This window comes from Pelecanus crispus, chromosome 12 (genome assembly GCF_030463565.1).
Source record: "Pelecanus crispus isolate bPelCri1 chromosome 12, bPelCri1.pri, whole genome shotgun sequence".
Taxonomy (NCBI): domain Eukaryota; kingdom Metazoa; phylum Chordata; class Aves; order Pelecaniformes; family Pelecanidae; genus Pelecanus; species Pelecanus crispus.
Window position 1 is genome coordinate 5776303 of NC_134654.1, and position 21973 is coordinate 5798275.

A 21973-nucleotide genomic window follows, 5' to 3' on the forward strand; every position below is an offset into this window, starting at 1 on the left:
GCCTGCCTGCCCGCCTGCCCGTCCGCCGGCCGCCTCCCCTCAGCGCCGCCCGGGCTCCGGCTGCTCCGTCGCCGCCGCTCCGCGCTGCCCGCAGCCAGCGGCCCCCGCCCGCCCCTCTCGCGAGACTTCGCCGCCCTCCCCCCCCCCCAGCACCGCGGGAGGGGCGGGGGGCGGCGGGGCGGGGCCGGGGGCGGCCGAGGGGCAGCTGTGGCGCGGCGGGGCCGTGCGAGGAGGGGGCGAGCGGGGCCTTGGCGTGAGGGGCGGCTGGGGGGCAGGCAGGGGGAGGGGGGGGAGCCGGTGTGGCGGGCGCTGGAGGCAGCGAGGGTTGCGGGGAGGGGAGCGGGGCTTGGCGGGAGCCCCGTGTGGGGACCCCGAGGGCTGTGAGGGGCCTGAGGGGGGGCGGGGGGGGCTGCTGCTGAGGCCGCCGGAGCTCGGGCGGGGCTGCGGGGGGGTGGGAGGCTCGAAGGGGAATGGGGAAACTGAGGAAAGGCGTGGGGAAGCCTAGCTGGGGGGGAGCGGGGAGGAGGGCTGGGGGATGCGGCAGGTGGGGTCTGGGCACGGGTGGGGAGGTGAAGAATGAGGGCGGGGGAGAGGCCTGGAGGCAGGTGGGAGCTTGTCGGGGGCAGGTGTGGCGGAGGAGGGTGGGTTTGGGGTAGGCCAGCGGGGGTGAGGACATGGCTGAGCCGAGCTGCCCTACGCGCCGGGAGCAGCTCGGCCACAGGCCATGATCCCGGGAGGTGGTAGGTGTCTGCTTGTGCCAGCTCCTGTGCAGCTGGCCTGACCAAAGGCGTGCGCTTCAGACTGCCTGCCCTTGCCCGAACTGTATCCGCTTTATGGCCAGAAGAGGGGGGGGGGGGGGGGGAAAAATACCATAGACCAAGCACATGGCCTCCCAAGCTGTAGTCTTGGCTCTCAGTGGTGGGTTTTGAGCTTGGTAGGTTGTTGAGCCTTTGTGTGCTTTGGTATCTCCATCTATGAACTAGAGATAACAGTTGGCTTCGTGCAGGGATTAATTATCGCATCCTGTAGTCACGTATTTGTTTATTTGTTTTTACTATAGATTACAGCTGGAGGGATTCTAAGCGGTCCACCTCTCCCTGTCATGGTGTTTAAGTGCGTTGTGCTCCTGTCTGAACAGAGGAAATCACTGAGGTCAGTCTCCCTTGTGTTTATAGTTGCTTTCCCTTTCAGAAGTATGGGGGCAAGGAATCGTCAAAATAACAATTTCTACTGACATCCTGATAATAAATTAATAGAAACAGTTACGTAAGGCACAAAGTTTGTGAAAGGTGTGTTTGTAGGGATTGCTTCCACTTTTAAATTCGGGATTATATCTGAAGAGACAGTGTTCTCGGTTATAAAGTACCCTGCAAATATTCATGGTTTTGAGGCGTCCCCAATATGAAATAATGCAATTCTGTAAGCCCCAGTGTTACTGATACTGCTGAAATAAAACAAGCGACACAAACTTCCTTCTGTTTTCCCATAAACTAACAGGTATTTTGTACCATAAGAAGGCTTTGTATCCAGCAGGCACTGAAGACCATGCTGGATACTATTGATCTGAACTTTGCATTTACCTTTAGACAAGCAGAGCTACTGGGGACTATTTAACCTGGGATGGGGGAAAGCTGAGGAAAGCTGAGAACAGAGGTTGGCTGTAATAATTGCCGACAACATCTAGCGTTTTGCAAAGTTGTCACATAGTGGTCTGATACTTTGCCTTTTCAAATCCCAATAGGAAAAGAAATACAAATGTGGATCACTTCAAACATATGTTGTTGTAAGTATTGGGAGAGGCAAACTAAAGGTTTATCTGATTATCTCAACCTTGAAGTTGGCAGCTATGACAGGAAACTTGGTTTCATTCATCTGCCAAAGATATTTGTAGCGTATCGTTTGACAAGTTAAAAGGCATTTTTGTAATGGCACAAAAATAAAACCATCCACTTTCTGAAACTACCGTTTCTGTCTTCTAAAATAATATGGGTTTGGAGGCATGCTTCTGCGGAAATTAAGGACATGCTTGAAAGGTAAATATTTGTATTTTCAAGTGTTAGAACAATGGTGTTGAACACAAATCTGCTCAGCATGGCCTATCAATATAAATTTGTTCTTGTTTTGGCAAATTGAGTATCATTTGCTTTCGCAGATGGGAGAACTAAATGGAGCAGTAAGAGGGAGTGATCTGCCCATGGGGTCGTAAGGTGGAATTGAGAATCAGGTTCTTCTGAATCTTGATCTTGTACTTCTTCCTGCAGACAAATTGCCTTTAAAGTTCATGAATTATAAGAGTACAAGCTGCAGTTATTGAGGCCCATGGAGCTAACCTAGCAAACACCAGCAGAGCGTCTGGGCCTCAGCTCTTTGTGTTACACATATAAAAAGAGAATGAAAGCTCTAGGTAAAAATCCTTAGTCTCTAAAGGTGGCTGCAGAAAAATCTGAAAAATGCTTTACCATTAATTATCAAGTATTTTACTTAAAATACTGGATCTGCATTTGATACGCATTTGGTGCCTGCTTCAAAAATAAACATTGTCATCTGTGGACCACCGGTTTAGAAGAAGTCCGCTGAAATTCTGAAGGAACAGACAGTATGAAAACTGTGGTGTTTATTGTCACCAGCTAAACTAAACAGACACATTTAGCATGGTTCTCTAGGCATGTTAGGCATGCTCTCGTTGCCTTCTCAGGTGACCATAGTAGGCATCTAGAAAGTTAAATTAATTTAGCTTGGTTTGCTAATTTCCTGATGCAAATTTAGTTCATTTAAAGAAGAACTAAACCCGTTTGTGTATGTTTGCATCTGGGATTTGCACCAGGCTATCTATTAGATAGCTATACCCAAAGTTAATTCCATCTGAAGGAGGTGCCAGAACATCAATAAATAAAAATTACAAATTGCCTAGCGGTTCAGCTGACAGGCAGAACTGGTTTCAACACATTGTTCCCAGTGTTCTGCCGCAGAGCTGGTCCTGGGGTAGACCCGTACGACATTCCAGCGTAGACAGGACCTTTAAGAGCACGCATCAGCACTCCATAATATTGTAGGAGAGGAAGTAGAGAACAATACTATGTCCAACGGAAACTGTGGCAAGAATTTATTCAAGGCACATTGTAATTACACTCAAGCTGGGAATTTGGCCAGGACATTGGGGTTAACACCCCTACTTCTTTAGAAGTGTCATAGTTTATTTTTTTAATGACTTTAAATGATGAGGAGCTTGGCTTTCTGTCTCAGCAGAATGACACCACCTCTAGCAGTATAAACTTCTTACAGCAACACAAAGGTGCTGGTTCAGAACTAACTCAGAGGAGTGATGGGGCCTAGTACAGTAATCATTGCTTTATAAATACTTCTAGTAGATAAGAAAGGTAAGAGTGTGATTAGGGCAGGATCTCAGCTGCTGTAATCACAGTCATACCTTCCTTAGCTGTCAGTCCACATGCTGCTTTAATCTGACCTTTTTTAAGCGAACAATTGTAAGTTTTAGAATAAATTGTAGAACTTGAACCAATGGAATTTGGTTATTAATTATGATAGCAGTTATGAACTGCAGTTGTCAATGCTTTTCTTTTAGGAAATTTGTCTTCATACGAGCAGAATGTAATTTAGCCAAATTGTGGAGTTTTTTTAATTCTTTCACGGCATTGAGATTTTTAGAACGTGTTCCCTGTATGTATTATGTACCGATGTAGAACCTAACTTTCAGCTTGTTCTCTGTTTGCAAAAAAGATAAGCACTTGTGTGTGTTAGTGCGTGGCTAGTTGTGAAATGCAGAAGTGAGGAACTGTTTTGCTTTTAGTAGCTCATGAAACCTGCCGTCATTCCTACAGTGTAGTTTGGGCCATTATTATGGGTTACAAGGTTATACAGGAAAAACATGTTCTAGAGAAAGGCTGGTCAAAATAAACGAGGTAGAGTCTTCCAGACTGTTGTAATCTGGCTTTGAATCAATGAGGCAAACGCTTCAGTACATTTGCTGGGATGAAGATACCATGTCAAACAGTATCCCTCTGACAGTTTGTTATGTCGCAATGACAAAAATGAAGCAATACCGATGTTATTACATAACCACTTTTGTATTATATGACAACAATAATAATACTTCACCCTTCTCTCTTACCTTTTATTAGATAAACAAATGTGTTCCTTGCTGTGCACTTAGGATTGTCCCATAAGTGAAGGGAGTGGTTTTATCTATTAAGAAATGGGGAAACAGTGGCACAAGAAGAAGTAGTACTTACAAGGTCATATGGGAAATCAGTGTCAGAGGCATAAACACAATCTCAGCCTTCTGACTGTCCCACTCTACCCTCTGGGCAACCAGACAAAAGTGGAAAAGTGGCTTGCAGTGTGACTCAACAGCTTTTCCTTCCTCAGCAATTGCCATGCTGGGCAATTACAAATAAATGCCAGTAGGTCATTTCCACCTGAGTCAAACAGGTTTCCAAGGGACTCTAGGTAGGCACGTCTTCTGCTGGAGGGGGCTCCTCGACGGATCTTTGCAATGGTTTTGCTTTGAAATATTTTCAGAACTTGAAAAAAATTATCTTTTTGCCATATGTACATTTCCACTGATTACTTTCAGGGTTTTTTGTAATAGATGTTGCCCAGGGACACCCAGGAATTCTTTTTACCCATCTCTGCAAGGGAATAACAATTAGCTGATTAAGCTGTCGTTTTTCAGGTGCTTTTTTTTTTATACATAGCTTATAACATACATGCCAAATGAACTGATGCTGGGAAGTACTTCCAGAATATCAGTACAACATATTGTGACCGATACAGCACAAGAAGATGCATGGCACTTTGATATATCAGATTGGATGCTTCTAGACAAGTGCGGTGTTGGGGTGTCTCTTAAACACAGTAGTAGCTAACAATGTTCTTGACTCCCTTTTAATGGCAAAATCAAAATGTGTTGGTCCAAAAACTGTTTTTCCAGGGTGTGACAACTGAGTATAAGGAGGGTTTGTTCAGGTATTTCAGATGTTTTCCCAGCAGCAGGGCTGAAGAGGGTTTTACTCTGGAGTTGGTTCAGAATGGCTGGAATGGGTAGCAAGGATCAGTACTGTGAAGGCCTTGACCTTGAAGAGTGACTGATGGAAAGAAGCAGCGCAGAAAAGGCTTGCGTCTTGGCTCTGGTCCTTGGATGGATGGATAAGAAGAGGCCTTTGGCAGAGAAGGGTGAAAGGTGACTAATAATGTGAAACCGGGAGGAAACTTCTTCTAGTTACGCAATCTCCAGGTGGTTTTCTTTCTCTGTGAGAAGACACCTTTTGTTAGTTGGCCCACTGGCATTTGCTGCTTGTGCTGTCTTCTGAATAGGAGTCTTAAACAATTATTTCTCTGCTTGACTTGGGAAGCTTAATTTAGCTTCGTAGCGATGAGACTACAGCAGCACCTCATTTCTTTGTTCTCCCTCTACAGAATTTCTTTTAGATTTGCTTTGCCTTTTCCCTTTCTGACTGGTTCTTTTCTGGTTGTCCAGTAGTTTAGCCAAAATGAAGAAACTTTTTCCGCTGTCATGCATTCGGTCCCCATATCTCACTTGTTCCATGGTTTTCTGTGTCCCTGTTGCTACGCTTCCAAAGCTTTCATGGGCAAGCTCCACTGAATTTTGCTGTGGCGGTTCAGGATGTTGCTTTTGCTGGTCTAGTCCTTCTCCACAGGCTCCCTCCCGCCCCATAGCAGAGGCAGCAGAAGAGGGTTTGTTCTGTGCCTGACCCTGCTGGGTTAGGGTTAGATGGCTTAGCTCAAACCCCAACCTAACCATCCTGTTACTACACTGGCCTTTGTGCTAGACTGGCTGGTGTACAGACGCGTATTTACACCTGCTGGTACAGGGATGTAGCTTCTAGAAGAGCGGCTTGCTGGAGATGATGATTTAAACTGCTGGAGCAAGAGTTGGTGGAACTTTCTGAGAACCTTTACCTTCCTTATTAGCATGGCGGCTTTTCCAGTGATCTGCAATGAACAGCTCCGCTGTTGACCCCATCTGGATCTTGATCTTCCATTTTATAGGTAAAACAACACATTTTGCATTGTTGTAAACATACTCCCAGGAACTGATTCTTATTATAGTCTGTAAAACAGTTGCGAAAATGTGTCCTTGCTCTTCAGCAATTCTGCAGTCACCTATCTCTGAGACATTGTGTTCTACTCTTGAATAAGATTCTAGACCAGAAAAAGAGTTAGACTGCATACAGATTAACAAATCTGTTGCTAGTATCTCTGGCTACTGCAGCATGACTCACCCGTCAGTGCTTGTCAGAGTCTGGTGTGACCTCATTGAAAGCTTCAACATCTCATATTTGAAGGCAGGTTGTAATCCGGTGTGGGAATCCTAAATAGGTGGAGAACGAAGTTCTGAGACTGTGATAATGCATACATCATGAACATTCCCCCTAAAATCAGATGCGCGCTCACCAGAAATATTCTTACAGATTTCTGAGGATCTCTTAATGCTAAGTCTGCCTTTCTCATGCTTCTATTAAAAAGCACCTGTAACTATTCAAGACGGCAATAGAAATCACTGCTGGTGGGAAAACTAAAGAGTTGATGGGACAGTTCAGGCAGGAGATACTCTGTTATTTGCAAGGGTGAGAAAGAGCTGATGGTTCCTTTTTATTTATCACAGCTTCTAGAGGCTTTTTCTCTCTCCCTCCCGCCCCCCCATGTCAGTACATAGGGCTTCTGGTATGCTGGTTGAGGGAGACAGGTGAGAAAACAGCAAGAGGGGCTATAATAAAGGGAGTGGATGAGTGAATTAGCTTGTGGTACCTTACATGTGTGGCTTAGATACGTAGGGTGATGATGAGATAAAAAGTCAGAGGCAACAGGAGTTTAGAAATCAGATGGTTCTCATCAGCTGGTGCTTGCTGAGTAAACATGAAGCTTGTGCTCAGTGCCTCTACCTCCTTCCCATGGGCTGCTACACACTAGCAGATACTAGCAATGCTGCTCAGTCTAAACTGAGCCAGCTGCTGGCATTTTAATTGCAGAACCCACATCTAGTAACAGACACAGCAGAAGCTATCGTCCTCTCACCTGCTACAGAGGGAACTTTTAGTCTCGAAAAGCACAAGGCTGGCATTGCCCCATAGGTATCTGCTGCCACTTGAATGCCTGGCTGAAAGTGAAATCCCTGGCCACTTGTCCAGTTGCTGTCCTTAGGATTTGTGAATGTCTGTTCCTGTTTTGCTATAGATGATTCCTGTATGTGGTGAAGTTGTCAGTGCCAGCCTGGCAGCTTTATCCATAAGCAGCAACGGTTGCTGCTTCTTGACTTCCAAAACCCGCTTCCTCAAAGCTGCTGCTGCTCGCTGGCTTTGATGAGGAGCCCAGAGCCTGGCACCCTGTGAGAAAGCAAGGATCTTGCAAAAGATCTCTGCTTCAATGGATCGCTGTGCAATCCCTGATTATTGTGACAGCAGCTTCTTATGTAGCACTTAGAAAAGTAAAGAGTGTGTGGTGTGGCAGGACAGAAAGACACCCTGCTTCTAAAGGTGTGCTGTCATGGTGACACTAAGGGACCATCCTTAGGAAATGCAATAGAGCTGCTTTGTCACAAAGCAGTAAATAACTTTGCAGCAGTCACTGTGCCCTCTGCTGCGCTGTGGGATGGACCCTGGCACCTGTCTGAATGTAGTTATGTCCCTGCTGCCAACCTGCTCTTCCTATCCAGACTGTGACCTGGCAAGTTTGTTCTTTTACCCTTTGCCTCAGGTGGATGGTAGTATGATTTCTGCATTCCTTAATTTTTTTTTTTTCCTTCCCTTGAGACTGGGAACATAGAGATTTTTTTAGGGGCAAAGATCCTGTTGTGAGCAGATTTGTTTCATGTTCTGGTGCTTCTTTAAGGAAGACATAGAAGATCACAGAGTCGAGGCATGCATGTGATTTGTAAGGAGGACATAGGCAACCTTATGCCTTTTCATCCATGATTCCTTACCACAAAGATCAGCCAGATGCTATCTGCTTAGCTGTTTTGTGAATCCAGGGGGAAATAAGTTGACGGTTCTGCCCAGTTTCTCATACAGAGATGTGCACATACACACAAAATACAGCTAGTTCTAGAAATGACTGTCTCTTTGCTGTTCTTTGCTCAGAGGCCAAGGCCTAAATGATGTTTTGAGACTGAGCATGCTTTCCCTGGATGATTTGATGGATATGGAGCATGATATACTAGTGGGCAAGAGAAGGAAGCCCCATAGCGGTGCTGTCCACGCTGCATTCAGCTGTGGGTGTGTTGGGTTAAATGATTGATCCAGTATTTGAAGTCCTATTGCTTGATTTACATCTTGATTTTTAGTATCTTGGCAGAGTTTTCTTTCACATGCTAAAGCATACCTCGGGTTCTGGTAGAATCCTGCTCTTACATCAAGCACAAACCTCATCGCCGCTCCCTGCGTTCAGCTGGAAATGGACAGACACCATTTGTGACTGCCTGAATATCCTGAGTCACCGATTACCAGCTCATGTGTGTGCTGCAGTTTTAATTTCTTCCTTTACGACTGCACTCCCTAGAGGAGACTTGGAACAATTGCAGCGAAAGCGTATTGTGTGCACTTGTCTGGATCCACACAATTGGTGGACAACCTCTGACTACGTCTATGGGGTGAGCTGCCTGTGATTTGTTACCGTATGCCTGGTGTTTCCATACCAGAAAATAGAACAGGTGTAGGAATATTTAAAAATGCATTTTCTTTAAATATAAAGATATCTGCATTGTAGAGATGGTGATATGATGTCTTCATTAAATAATTGGTGGAGACAAGTGACGATTCCAGTAATGTTCTCACAGTAAGATAAATTGTGTGAAAATGGATGAAATATAAGGATCTAGGCAGTTGATGAAAGGTAAACTAGTAACTCCCGACACTAGCAAAGCTCTGCTAGCAGGAGCATGGGTCCACCATGCAGGAGCTGACAGGTTATCTGTTCTGTCTATTCCGTCAGACACTCTTCGTCATGCTGTGTTTGTTAGCCTGCTTATGCAGAGTCCCAAAGCAAGGCTGCTGGAGCTCAGCAGGGAAAGAATGCAACATGTTGCTATGTTATTTCATCTCACAAAAATGTTTTCGCTATGTAACGCTTGCTGCTAGTCTTGTGCATAGACTCTGGGGGAAGCTGAAGCACAAAACACTTCATTGAACTTTTTGACCCGACAGGTCTTGACATATTGCTGCTGGACACATCTCTGTGTCTGATCTGAACTGCAGCAGTTCTGTTCTGTCCTGCTAAAATAACATCATGTTGAAAAGTATTATTCTGTCTGTGCCATTTCTACCTATTGACTAAAAAGTTAAATACCTACTAAACCAATTGAAATGTACATATTATATTAAATATTACCTATTAACATTTAATTTACATAAAATATTAGTTAATGGTCAGCTGATTTCACTGGCATGAAGATTGTAATGTCTATAGCACTGACAGATTAATGCTTGCCTCGGACCAAATGAGTAAAAGCAGCTCCTTCTGCTGAAATACCCAGTGAAATACAGTGATGCTCTGTAAATCAAATCTTTGTTTGCAACAGGTTGCCAGTGTTTCCCTGGGAGAGTCCATCCTGTTAGCAGGCGGTGATCCTGCTGTGAAGGAGAGATGTGGGTTGTGCTGACTCATGAACACAAGTGCAAGTTGCGTCAGTAGAGTAAGGAGTGGCTCACCTTAGGAGCAGGACGTAGGTTTTAGTGTGAGAACTCTTAAAGAAGAACTTCCAGAAGAAAGTTGGGGGAAAAATACATGAGATGGACTTTGAAATTTGACTTGATGAAATTCTGGTTCCTCTTGTGGCATGACAGGCTTGCCCCAAACAGGATAGTGGTATTAATAGTCGTGCACCTATCTGAAGTGTCTTGGGAAAACATGCACTACAGCTGAAGACAGCAGTAGTCCTAAGAGGAGTTTTCTGGGGAGGGACGGCTTACAGCTGTTCAAAAACTTGCATATACAGTTACTCCACTGTTCCTCCTTTATAGATCTGACTCACCCGTGCCTGTCCTAAACACACCAGTTTCAGTATTTTCTTTTCTCTCCTCTCATTTAGCTCATATTTCCTATCCTTCAAGCTTCCTCTTTTATCTATGGGCTTAATTCTATTAAATCCAGATGCTTTGGCTTCTACTCTGCCTGTGCTTTGCACCTGCTCCGTAGCCACAGCAAACTTGGCAACCAACCCTTGGGCACTCGAGAGAAAACAACTGTCTAGGCCAGGCACCTTCTGCCTGATGCCCTGGATGTACCCCAGAGCTCCAAGGCGTCAGTCTGTATTCGGAACAACACGTTGTTGTGCAAATAGTTCCTTTCTGCTCTTCCTTCTACCTCCACACGCTTACGTGCACCTGACTTCTCAGCAGGCACTAGCCTAATGTCTATTGATCTTTTGCAAAGATCTGATGCAAAGGAAGACCGATAAAATCTTGTCTGGTGTCTTTGTGGACTCATAATTGCACCTGTCTCCTCCTAGCAAGTGAGGCAAATGGGAGTGAGGGAGCCCACAGCATAAGTAGCACCTTCTGCAGACCTAGAAACAATGAAGGCTAGAGGACAGCAATGCAAAGGCCCTACAGAGCCTCTGGTATCCCAGCGGAATTCAGGAGGACGTCTTGCTCTTTTCTAAAATGATGAGAAGTCAAGTCTTGGTGTAGAGCGTCCTATGGCATAGGAAGGGCAGAGAAGCCTCAGTGCAAAGTCACAAGCCGTTCTCATTCACAGTTAAAGCCCCTGTTGCCCTAGGCAAACATAGAGCCTGTCAGCGTCCTGCAGCTTACAGTACAGAGATGTGACCAAAATAGCTCCATAACTTTACAATGTGGCTAAAAATAGTTTGCAGGTCAGCTTTTTTCTTAAAGGTAGTGGTGACATCAGTGGGAGAGCACTCTTGCTGCTGTTCAGTGCAGGTAGAACTGGGTAAACAAAGGGGCAACAGCAGCGGTTTAATTAGCTAAGCAGCCTTGAGGAGAGAGAGGTGATAAGGGGTGGGAAAGGACTAAGGAGGTGCAGCAAGAGAGATGGACAAAAACATCAAAGGCCAGGGCAGACCCTCTGCCCCTGACCAAGATACTTTGCACAGACAACTTCTCCCTGGGGTTTTATTTCTGTGGTGTTTAAGAGGCATCAGTCTGCCTGTTTCTGTCTCGTCATGGCCCATGTCAGGATGTGTCAGTGGACTGGGCCAGCCAGCCAACAGCAGCGCGTTTCTTGCTCCGCGTTTCCAGACAGCGAACACAGCCCATGACATCACCTCTGGCCAGTGGCAGATCCGAGGCTATGGCTGTGGCAATGTCAAGTGTGTTTTCCTGTAGCCATTCAACCAGAGAACTGATCTTTTGCAGCGCAACTTGCATGTGGAGAAATCTGGGTAGCCCTTAGTTCTAGGGGGATTTAAATATTTGTTCTTGAGCCAAAAAAGGCTGTTTTTATGGCGTTGAATGTCTGTTGTTGTAAAGCATGACGTTTTACCAAAGGAGCAAAGCTGCTCACCATGATCCTCAGAGTTTTAGTCTCTGTTGTGTATCCTAAGCCTTGCCATGGAGGGAAGTCTCAGCCAAGCTTGGAAGTTAAGTGCCTGATTTGAAACATTATGGGAATCTAATGTAGGTTATGAGAGGTTTGCCGCGCCTGCAGTCGCCTGTGCTGCTGAGGGAAGTGTACTGCAGCAGGCTGTGCTAGCAAGAATTTCCTTTGTGCTGCAGGCTTCATGCCTAGTGATTTTATGGTGCTGAAGGAGAGGAAGGAGGTGACAAAATTGTGAAAAATTGAGGCCAGGTCATTACTGTCAGACGAGGAGAGAGTCCTGTAGCCAGTCAGATGTGACGGAATGCACTTGCTGATGCTGCTACCAGGAAGCTTGAGAGAAATGTGACTGAGTGATAGCAGTGCGCATGTGCCTTTGGAGAAAGGAGGCTATCTGTAAACTCTCGCAATGCTTTTCTCTGCCCAGCAACATCGTTGCTTCTTTTCCTTGCATTCTGCTTAAGCAGCTGTTCTGCATTTGTGATCTGATCTATTCTTCATATAGGGCCATCTTCGCACTGAGCCACCTTCATCGTAACAGCAGTTATCCGAGATGAATGACAGCTAGGACCTCAGGTTTGCTTTGAGTAAGCACTATAAATAGGGCAAAAGCACTGTAGTTACTGTTCTCTTAAACTAGTGTGAGGGCCCTGTAGGACCAGCCCCAGTCTCCGCCTATGCAAAATGGCTCCTGTTGCCTTGAAAGAGGGAAACTTCAGCCAAATGCATCTCCAAATTGACAAGTACAGAGAGAATTCTGGGCAAGATCGGCTCGCTAAGGATTTCATTTGATGCACAGCTAAGCTGAGCTGAAAGTCAGCTGCCAGTAAGAAAGGAAGCTCTGCATCTCTAGCTGTGTGCCTCTAGTGCATTTCGAAGCTACAGGCCACATTGATTGCAGACTGTAGTTAGAATAGGTTATAGGTAAAATCAACTCAATACCACTCCCATGACCATTTAGCACAGTCATTTCTGAGCACTGCAATACAGCTCTCGCCACAGCCTCCTCCTTCCCTTCAGTGAGAGTTGCTCCCTGGTCTGCCCTGCCCAGCTTGCAAATGTAGCTCATCAGCCTTTCCTTCTTTGCAAATGAGCTGTGTAGGTAATGGGAGGAGGAGGAGGAGGAGGCAGCTCAGCAACGTGCCCATCCCAGTCAGTCGTAAAGGCTCCGTGCTTCTTGGGCTTTCTGGAGTTATTTGCCACATGAATCGTGTGGGTATAAAACTTTGTTGTTTCCCTAAATGCTCTTCCTTTTGCAACAGGAGGTCATTTCCCAGTGGGGAAAACAGGCTGTTGATGTGGTGGGCAGTCAGCTTGTCACTTGGGTAAAATCCAGAGCCGATTAGTTTGGGCGCAGCAGCGTGCTAACACAGGCAGAATGCACCCAGACTGGCTCCCGTCTAGATAGCGCCGATCTCCCCACACTGCTCTCTGCCGTCCCTGCAGTTCACGTGAGCACAGGTCCCTCTCCTTGCCTGTGCTGGCATGCCTACAGTAAACCATAATTTGCACCCAGCGCTGCTTGCCTGTGTCTCGATTGGTGGCAAACCCTCCCAAAGCAAATAGTGATTTGCCTGTCTGCACTGCCTCAGCTATGCTGAAGCAGGAATCAGAGCTAAATCCGGTTCAGTAAAGTCTATAGGTAAAGAATAGCTTTCCATAGTAGATACTGAGGTATTTTAAAGGAGCTTGACTGTGTCCCAGGAAGTGCACTGAAGTGGGCAATGCTGCATTAGGCAAGAGCCTACCCAGGAGCCATTAATCTCTCAACATCTGTAGCCCTGTGGTTGTAAGCACTTGGGGGTTTTCTTCCCCTGCCTGCAATTACTAGCTAGCAACTGGGAATTCAAAGGAACCTGGCCTATCTTTAGGAAGCAAGTACCTACTCTTTGCCTCCTCTCAGGAAGCAAGGTCCTTTGTTACAGCCTGTCATGGCAAGGGGCTCACAGATAAGGAGAAAGGGCAGGAAACCTGCTGAACTTCACTTCTTTAGCAACTCTAAATATTTTCCATAGTCCTAGCACTGTGAGTCAGCATTTCTAGACTGTAGACTTGTTTACCGTGGCAATCGGCGAGATGGTACTAGGTAGGTGGGGTATGGAGGTCTGTGTGTGTCTAAAATGAGAAACCCTTTGCCCAAGCGCAAGTGGGGAAGCTACCAACTGTTTTTCCAAAATGAGACTAACAGGGAGCAACAGGGAGCAAAGGACTGGATACCCTGAACAGTAACTGCAGCAGAGCCGTTTGCAGGGTAAGGAGTTTCCTAGTGTGAGCAAGGGAATCAGAACTTCACAAAGTTGTATATATCATGTTGTCTTAGTTCACTTAAAAAAAAAAAAAAAAAAAAAAGACTCTGCAAATATTTGAGATTATCAGTATAGTGGGATAAAGGTAACACTTCCTGCCTTAAGTGGTTATGGATTCATTTTGCATTGGCCTGGCCAGACTGGCTGCGTGGCAGGAAGGCTCCCAAAATTGTACAGGTAACAGACCAAACACTGAGGTTTTTATTCAGAGCCCATACCTGCACTGGAATAAGCAACGCGAGCCGTGGGATATCTTATATCACCGCATGCAAGCTTTTTGCCTATGCCTGGCTGGTCAGCCTGGATGGATCTCGTGGCAAAGGGAGGTAACGTTGAAAACGGTATGGATTATTTTAGGTCTGCAACCTCAGTTCTGCAAAGGTATTTATTTTGAAAATTCTAGTTTCCATAGCAATGTAGTGCTGTTCTCTCTCATCTCTCTCCTATTACTCCAATCTCAGCAGCCATTAGATAAATTATCAGTGAGGCAAACCTTTGCATTTTTTTATCTTGAGTGATTTTATATATCTTGGTTCCTTAGTGAATCAGAGCCAGTTAGTCAAGGATTGACTCATATCCTTTCCCGGGGCCAACAAGAGGTCTATTGCAGTGTAAAGATGATAACGAAGAATGAATATTATTAATTGGACTTGGTGTATGAATTCCTAGGCTACTTTCCAGTAGAGTGGGGGTCTTTATACCTAGAATTCTGGTTCAATTCTGGATGAGTTGATTGTGTTATGTCTTTGGATTTTACTTGTGTTTTCACTATAGCTTCATTAGGACATAATATTATTGTTCCATACATGTAGTAAATAAACTCTTTTGTAAGGGTTGGTGTGTACTGCTATTCAGCTGCTGTTCTCCACCCCAGAGGTGACTTCTGGACGTAGTTCCCCTTCCCATTGTTAACAGGGCCAGTGCCCATGGCTCATTTGTTCATTCTTCTCTTTCAGTATGTACAAAAAAGAAGCAGTTTAAGGAAACAAAACAAGCTTGCTTTTTTTTTTTTTCCCTTTGTCGTGGGTTTTTTGTTTGTTTCCTGGTGCATCTTGTCTTCCTGGTCAAGGAACTACTAGTCTTGCCAGAATAGTTATGCAGGTTGGAATGTAAAAATCACAGACTTAACCCTGCAGCAATGATGGCATGCAAAAAGCAAAGATGTAGAGATGATTTATTCTGATGGTGTAGTTTGCCTTTTAAGGAGATGGTTTAGTGAGTCCTTTTGCCTATATGAGCTGTATCTCCACCTGGGGAGCTGTGCTAGAATAGCTGTTCCACAAACCCTTTGCTGCAAACAATAGCCTTTGTCCTGTAATTCAGTCCTCATGAGTAGGTAAGCAGTGAAGTAAAGAAACTGTGTGGGAGAAAGAGAGCGGCACTGTGGACCAGATTCCGAGATATGGAAGTAGGGCTAAAGATGAGGTGAGAGTTAGCCTTTGACTGTCTTCTGCAGTGTTATTTCATAACTAAAATACCTGAATTTTATAAATTGGAGCATAGATCCATTAAGTTGAGAATGCAAGAACCCCTCTATGGAATCTAGATATTGACAGGCATCTGCTGCATAGTGACCATTGGTTGCCTTGCCAGTCATTACTGGTCTCTGGTGCCTTGTGTTTTCCTCCCTGTCTAGCTAGAGCCATCAGCTGTCTTGTTTATATTCCGTTCATGAGTTCTTTGGAGTAGATGGTTTTATTATGAGTAAATTCTGCCCCCCACTTCTATTTGAGCTCTCCAGGTGTTGGATACCTAGCAGAAATCTCCTTTTACATCCTAAGAGGTAGAAGCTCACTTGTGCCCTGAAGAATGATAGATAATAATCCTTCTAAAACCTCTATTTTGGATGTTAAATATTTACTTTTAGCTGAATTATGCCCATCCTTTGAGAATACTAATAATACCTTGCTCTTCACTATGTTGCATGTCAGTGAATTCTGTATATATTTTAGGCAAAGCATTAAAATTTGGTTGCTTATCTTTTAATTTACCTTTTTTTTTTTTTCCCTCCTCCCTTCATGTTCTTGTGTTCCTGGTTTGAGATAAGGTGAACAAAAGTTCTCATACTGCTATCTCCAGGCTATGCATTCTGTAATGCCTTCACTGTGGACTTTTTTATTCACTCCCTCAGAGGAGAATGGTCCCAGTCTTTTTATTTTTCCTTCAGACAAGGGCTCTTCTCAATCCCTAATCTTGTAGTCAACTGTCATTGCCCTGTGTCACATAATGAAACAGCCATCGTAGTAATAACTCAAATAATAACCCTTCCAGAGTCAATGTTCTGCCATTGCCAGGCATTGTTAGGTTGGAGACCCTGAGTCCAAACACAAGTGTTTAAGTCCCTGCGTGCCAGATGGAGACATACCCAATGCATATTTAAAAAATAATAATTAAAAAAATCCTTGTTTAAAAATAATATGTGCTTGGTATCCAAATGCAATGAGAATGAAATGTAAGTGACTAGCGATCTTGTGACTGTGTTGTATAACAAGATAAAAAGTGCTTGGGATTTGTGGATTGAGCTTTTTCTCGTTTGTCTTCCAGAGGTCAAAGTCTACTGCAAGCAGTGACTGATACAATCCCCCATGTAAGTCAGGCTAGACTGCCTGCCTGCGCAGCAGGGCAGTTTTTGCAAGAGCACCTTAGAAGGTGTTTGTGTGGGTTTCTCTGTGGTCCCTGTGGTGATCCTGGGAATCTTAGAATGGCTTGGGTTGGAAGGGACCTTAAAGATCACCTAGTTCCAACCCCCCTGCCATGGACAGGGACACCTTCCACTAGACCAGGTTGCTCAAAGCTTGATCCAGCCTGGCCTTGACCACTTCCAGGGGTGGGGCATCCAAAACTTCTCTGGGCAACCTGTTCCAGTGCCTCACCACCCTCATAGTGAAGAATTTCTTCCTTATATCTGATCTAAATCTACCCTCTTTCAGTTTAAAGCCATTACCCCTTGTCCTATCGCTACATGCCCCTATAAAAAGTCCCTCTCCAGCTTTCCTGTAGGCCCTCTTCAGGTACTGGAAGGCTGCTATAAGGTCTCCCTGGAGCCTTCTCTTCTCTAGACTGAACCACCCCAACTCTCTCAGCCTGTCCTCATAGGAGAGGTGCTCCAGCCCTCGGATCATCTTCATGGCCCTCCTCTGGACTCACTCCAACAGGTCCATGTCCTTCTTATGTTGAGGGCCCCAGACCTGAACACAGTACTCCAGGTGGGGTCTCATGAGAGCGGAGCAGAGGGGCAGAATCACCTTCCTTGACCTGCTGGTCACGATTCTTTTGATGCAGCCCAGGGTACGGTTGGCTTTCTGGGCTGCAAGCGCACATTGCCAGGTCATGCTGAGCTTATCATCAACCAACATACCCAAGTCCTTCTCCTCAAGGCTGCTTTCAATCCATTCTCCACCCAGCCTGTATTTGTGCTTGGGATTGCCCTGACCCATGTGCAGGACCTTGCACTTGGCCGTGTTGAACTTCATTAGGTTCTCACGGGTCCACCTCCCAAGCCTGTCAAGGTTCCTCTGGATGGCATCCCTTCCCTTCAGCATGTCGACTGCACAACACAGATTGGTGTTGTCCTCTGCAAACTTGCTGAGGGAGCATTCAATCCCACTGTCCATGTCACCGACAAAGGTGTTAAACAGCGCTGGTCTCAATACCGACCCCTGAGGAACACCGCTCATCACTGGTCTCCATCGAGCTGTTGACCGCAACTCTTGATGAGTGCGACCGTCCACTTCCTTATCCATGAGTGGTCCATTCATCATAATCCACATCTCTCCAATTTAGAGACAAGGATGTCGTGCAGGACAGTGTCAAATGCTTTGCACAAGTCCAGGTAGATGACATCAGTTGCTCCTCCCTTATCCACCAATGCTGTAAGCCAGTTGTAGAAGGCCACCAAATTTGTCGGGCGCGATTTGCCCTTAGTGAAGCCACGTTGGCTGTCACCAATCACCTTCTTATTTTCCATGTGCCTCAGCATAGTTTCCAGGAGGATCTGCTCCATGATCTTGCTGGGCACAGATGTGAGACTGACTGGCCTGTAGTTCCAGGTCTTCCTTTTTTTGCCTTTTTAAAAATGAGGGTTATGTTTCCCCATAAGCAGGACGAGATCCAGAACTCTCTGAAAGCCCAGAGTCAGGATTCTTTGAAATCTCAGACAAGTAACGATGAGAGACTTGGCTGAAGCCAACCTGCTAGCCTGCCTCCTGTGCTGCTTCTTATATATGTCCAAGAAGCTGCCTCCAGTTTATATGATTGCACTCTAGTAAACAATTTTTCATGCAGATATGGGCAGCAGATGTTACTCATGCCTGTGTGAACACTTCAATGTGTTAACAACAGGGGACGTTCCTCAGATCTACTCCTATTAAACAATGGATGTAGCCACCAGAAGGAAGTCCCACTGGTTACAGCCATTCTGTTACAGCTTGCTCAAAACACTTTGAAGGGTGGTCACGCCATCCCTCTCCGGGCACTTGAGGGGATTGACTCACAAATAGGAGCAAAATAAAATTAGACGGCTTAAGTGGCTGCAACCCCAGCTGTGTCCCCAGTGCCCGATTCCCAGAAGGGGTCATCCCTGCAGCAGGGTTGGCTGTAGAAGGCAACTCCTGAGCTGCTGTAGCCACAGCCCATTCTTAAGGGCATTAATACTTGTCTGGCTCCTCCGTGAAACAGTTCAGGAAGCTTAACCAGAATAAAAATGTGCACTTTTTCATCTGAAGAATTGTCTTTAATTTCTCAGACGGGCTCGGAGAAGCACCAGTGCTGCTGTGAGGGCAGGGCAGAGGCAGGCAGAAGAAGAGAGCTGACCTTCCCTTTTGGGAGCAGCCGTTACGTCAGTTTTGCTGCTTCACAAAACTATGCCCTATGGTTATTTTTGGTGCTGGGCTGCCTTAATTTTCTGGAGAGCGAATGAAGGATTAATGCAGTGTGCTTATGGCAGTTGGAAGCTAAATTTTTAGGGGAAAAAAAGTGTTAATTCAGCATGTGCTATTAGGTGGAAATGCTTAAATTGTTAGGGATGGGAAAGATAGGTGTCCATAGTATCCATTCCTACAACTCAGGGGATAAATTAGGGGATAAATCCTTTTTTTTTTTTTTTTTTTTGGCTGCTTTTTAAGACCCCTAACCCAAAGTCTGCTATCAAGCTGTCTCTAGAGAAAGAAGTCTTTAAAGAGACCAGCTTTGTATCTATAAATAATGTACACAGCAGAGTACAAAAATGGAGTCAAGGAGAGGCACCACCTTACCTGAACGTAATCGCGAAGGCCGGCAGCGTGAGCTCCGTGAGGATAGCTGTACCCCTGGTCAAGCAGAAGGCTGCAAGGAGCAGTGTCAGCCCTCTCATCTGTCTTGACTAAACTACTTCTGAGATCTGTCTTCCTCCGACATTTGAACATCAACTGGTAAATCGTGACTGCATTGTACTGAAATACGTGAGATTTCAGGGGCCAAACGTGGCAAGGTTTTGAATAGTATGGTTATAAACATACTTGGAACTAAACATGTGCTTGAGTGCTTTGTTAGGTTGGATGTGTTAGAATATAGAGAACTTTGCAAGTCTGAACCCTTGCTATAAATGAAAATACTGTGGCAAAAAAGAAGTAAGTAAATGCCACACATACTTTATATGAGCCCTTCACAATATCTATAAATATTGTCATTTTGATGTTTTCCAATTTTGAGTCTTAAAATGGGAGACAGAAACAAGAAATATTACAAAGCCAGCATTTTTCACAGATTAATTTTATAGTTTCAATTTTAACTTATCTGAAAACACTTAATGGAAATTAAATGTAGTGTCTTAAAAAGGATTGCCTTTGCAAGGAAATTATTTGTTCTTAGAAAATCACTAGACTAGCGTCTTGGTTTAACTGCATTTTCATATGAATTCAAAACTCATCTCGGGTGAGACTTTCCAGGAAAACTTTCTCCTGATGTCTGTAGCAGTTGGTTCATTCCTTGCTGCCTTCATTTTGCAGCTTTAAATGGCAGGTTCTCTGAAAAGCCATCTACTTCAAAGCTTTATAAAATAAAGCTTTGAATAAATTACTGAGTTAGAAATTATGCTGGCTGTGCCCAACTTTGTGCCTGGATGTGGGAATAGTTGGCACAGGGTGTGGAATTCTGAGGAAAATTACCTCTTTCCTTTGCATGAGACCCTGCCGGCTTGCCAAACTCAAAGAGCAGTAAGAAGGAAAACTGCTGCGGATGAGGAGGCACGGAAATCTCCAGTTTCCCTTTTCCACAGAGAACACATCCCGAACAACCGCTGAATATTAATAACATAGCGTAACTGGCGCAACGTTGTGCTAAGGATGGGATTAATATAAAGTACAACTTCCGAAGACTACGTGTCCCAGCAGGGCAGGTAGGAGACTCCAGGCTGCGGCGCAGCGCTGCATGCTGGAACTTGTAGTACCTTTAAAATCCATCCCCGCACCGAGCGGGGCGGTCGCCCACCCTGTACACCGTGCAGTTAACACCTCACGGAGCGGGGTGCCTGCGGCGGGGTGCCTGCCCTTCGTTTGCTAGGTGTGCTACCGACGGTGACGGGCCCCAGGCTGTATCATTTTGGGTTTTTTTTAATCTGTTTTTGCAAGCTTTAGATAATATCGTACTGACAACATGACACTTCCAAGCAGCAGAGTAGTTGCTTTATCTTTCAAGAAGAGACAACCCGCTGCCTTCTGTATTTAGATTTCTGGTATATGTGCGCGCAGAGCTGATTTGTCCGTAGTTGTTTGCTTTCTTCACAGTCTTTTGAAGTGTATGTCTCCAAGCCAGTTCCTTATATTAAAAATAAATTCTTCCAAGCCACCAATAAAATGTCAACTGTGATTAAAGCCTGGCTCCTCATTTTAAGACTCGTCTCCTAAGCGATGTGAGGTCACTCTGTGAGTCAGCGTTTGAAAGGACCGTTATTCCTGAGAGCGCGGGTAAAGCCCAAAGTTCATAGTTGCTTGCTTAAACGGTTTCACTGCATTTTAAATTGCTTTGCATCGTGCTGAAAGAAATGCAAACTGGGGGGCTAGTTGGGCACAGAACTCGTGATATTTCGGGCACCTCAAATCTTGAAAAAAATCCTCTATATTAATGTAGAAGCTGGTATTTCTGGTAGGAAAAGTTTTATTTCCTATGTATTAAAGAGGAGGGTGGAGTGGGAAGCTGTGCTTGAGGCATAAACTTTCAACTACGTTCTGGTGAAATAAAACTTGGGAACTGTAAAATCTCTGGGCAAAGGCTTTGTCTTTTGTACAGTGCCCAGCAGAACAGAGCCAAAGTCTGATAGGGCTTTCTGGACACAGGAACTTTATTAATTTTGTTCAGTTGTATTAAAATACTAAAAAAACATAACAGGGCATTCAAGCTGCAAGTGTGAGCCCTGAGAAATGAGGAAATACTGTTTTTAGGATCATCTGTGCAGCCCGTTTTTTCTTTTTGTGCACATTAATTAAAAGTCTTTAATTACATGATCGCATTTTCTTTTGTCACTCTTCCTCCCTGTTTGCTGTGGTGCACACTGTGAGTATTTGGAGGTAACTGATCACACCAGAATAGCGAGTAATTCGGAGCAGGACTCTGCCTCCAACTCCAGGCCTGTAGGTGCCAATCCTGGGTCTCCGCATCCCTCTCTCTGCCCCTTTCCTGCCTTCCTAATTAACTCCTGCCTCGCTTCCTCACTGCTCTGCATTCAAATCAAAACCCTCGTGTCTCAGTGCTGCCTGGGTGTCCGTGGGGAGTCCTTGGCTCTGTCTGCACTCTGCCTCGGTGCCGAGAGGGACCTGGGAGCCGTTGGCCGGAGAGGCGATCCGAGGGGAAAGTCTTGCTGGCCTTTTCCGCTGCGGCGGAGCACGCTCAGAGCAGAGGCGGGAGTTGAGCTCATTTAGCTGCCCAACACCTCGCTCAACGTGCTCCAGTGGGGATCATCAGAGGTTTGGAACGGTGTGAAACACGTCGCAAATTTTTGACAAGTTTCAAGTTGTCTCCCCCTTCTGCTCTCAGGCTTTCCAACAACCAGCCTGTGATTTTTTTTTTTTCTTTTTTTTTTTTGGTTAAGCAGCAGTCAAAATCTCCAGTGCTTCCCTCGGAAGCGGGCAGGAATATTTGTTGGAGCCGACTTTTCCCGCACC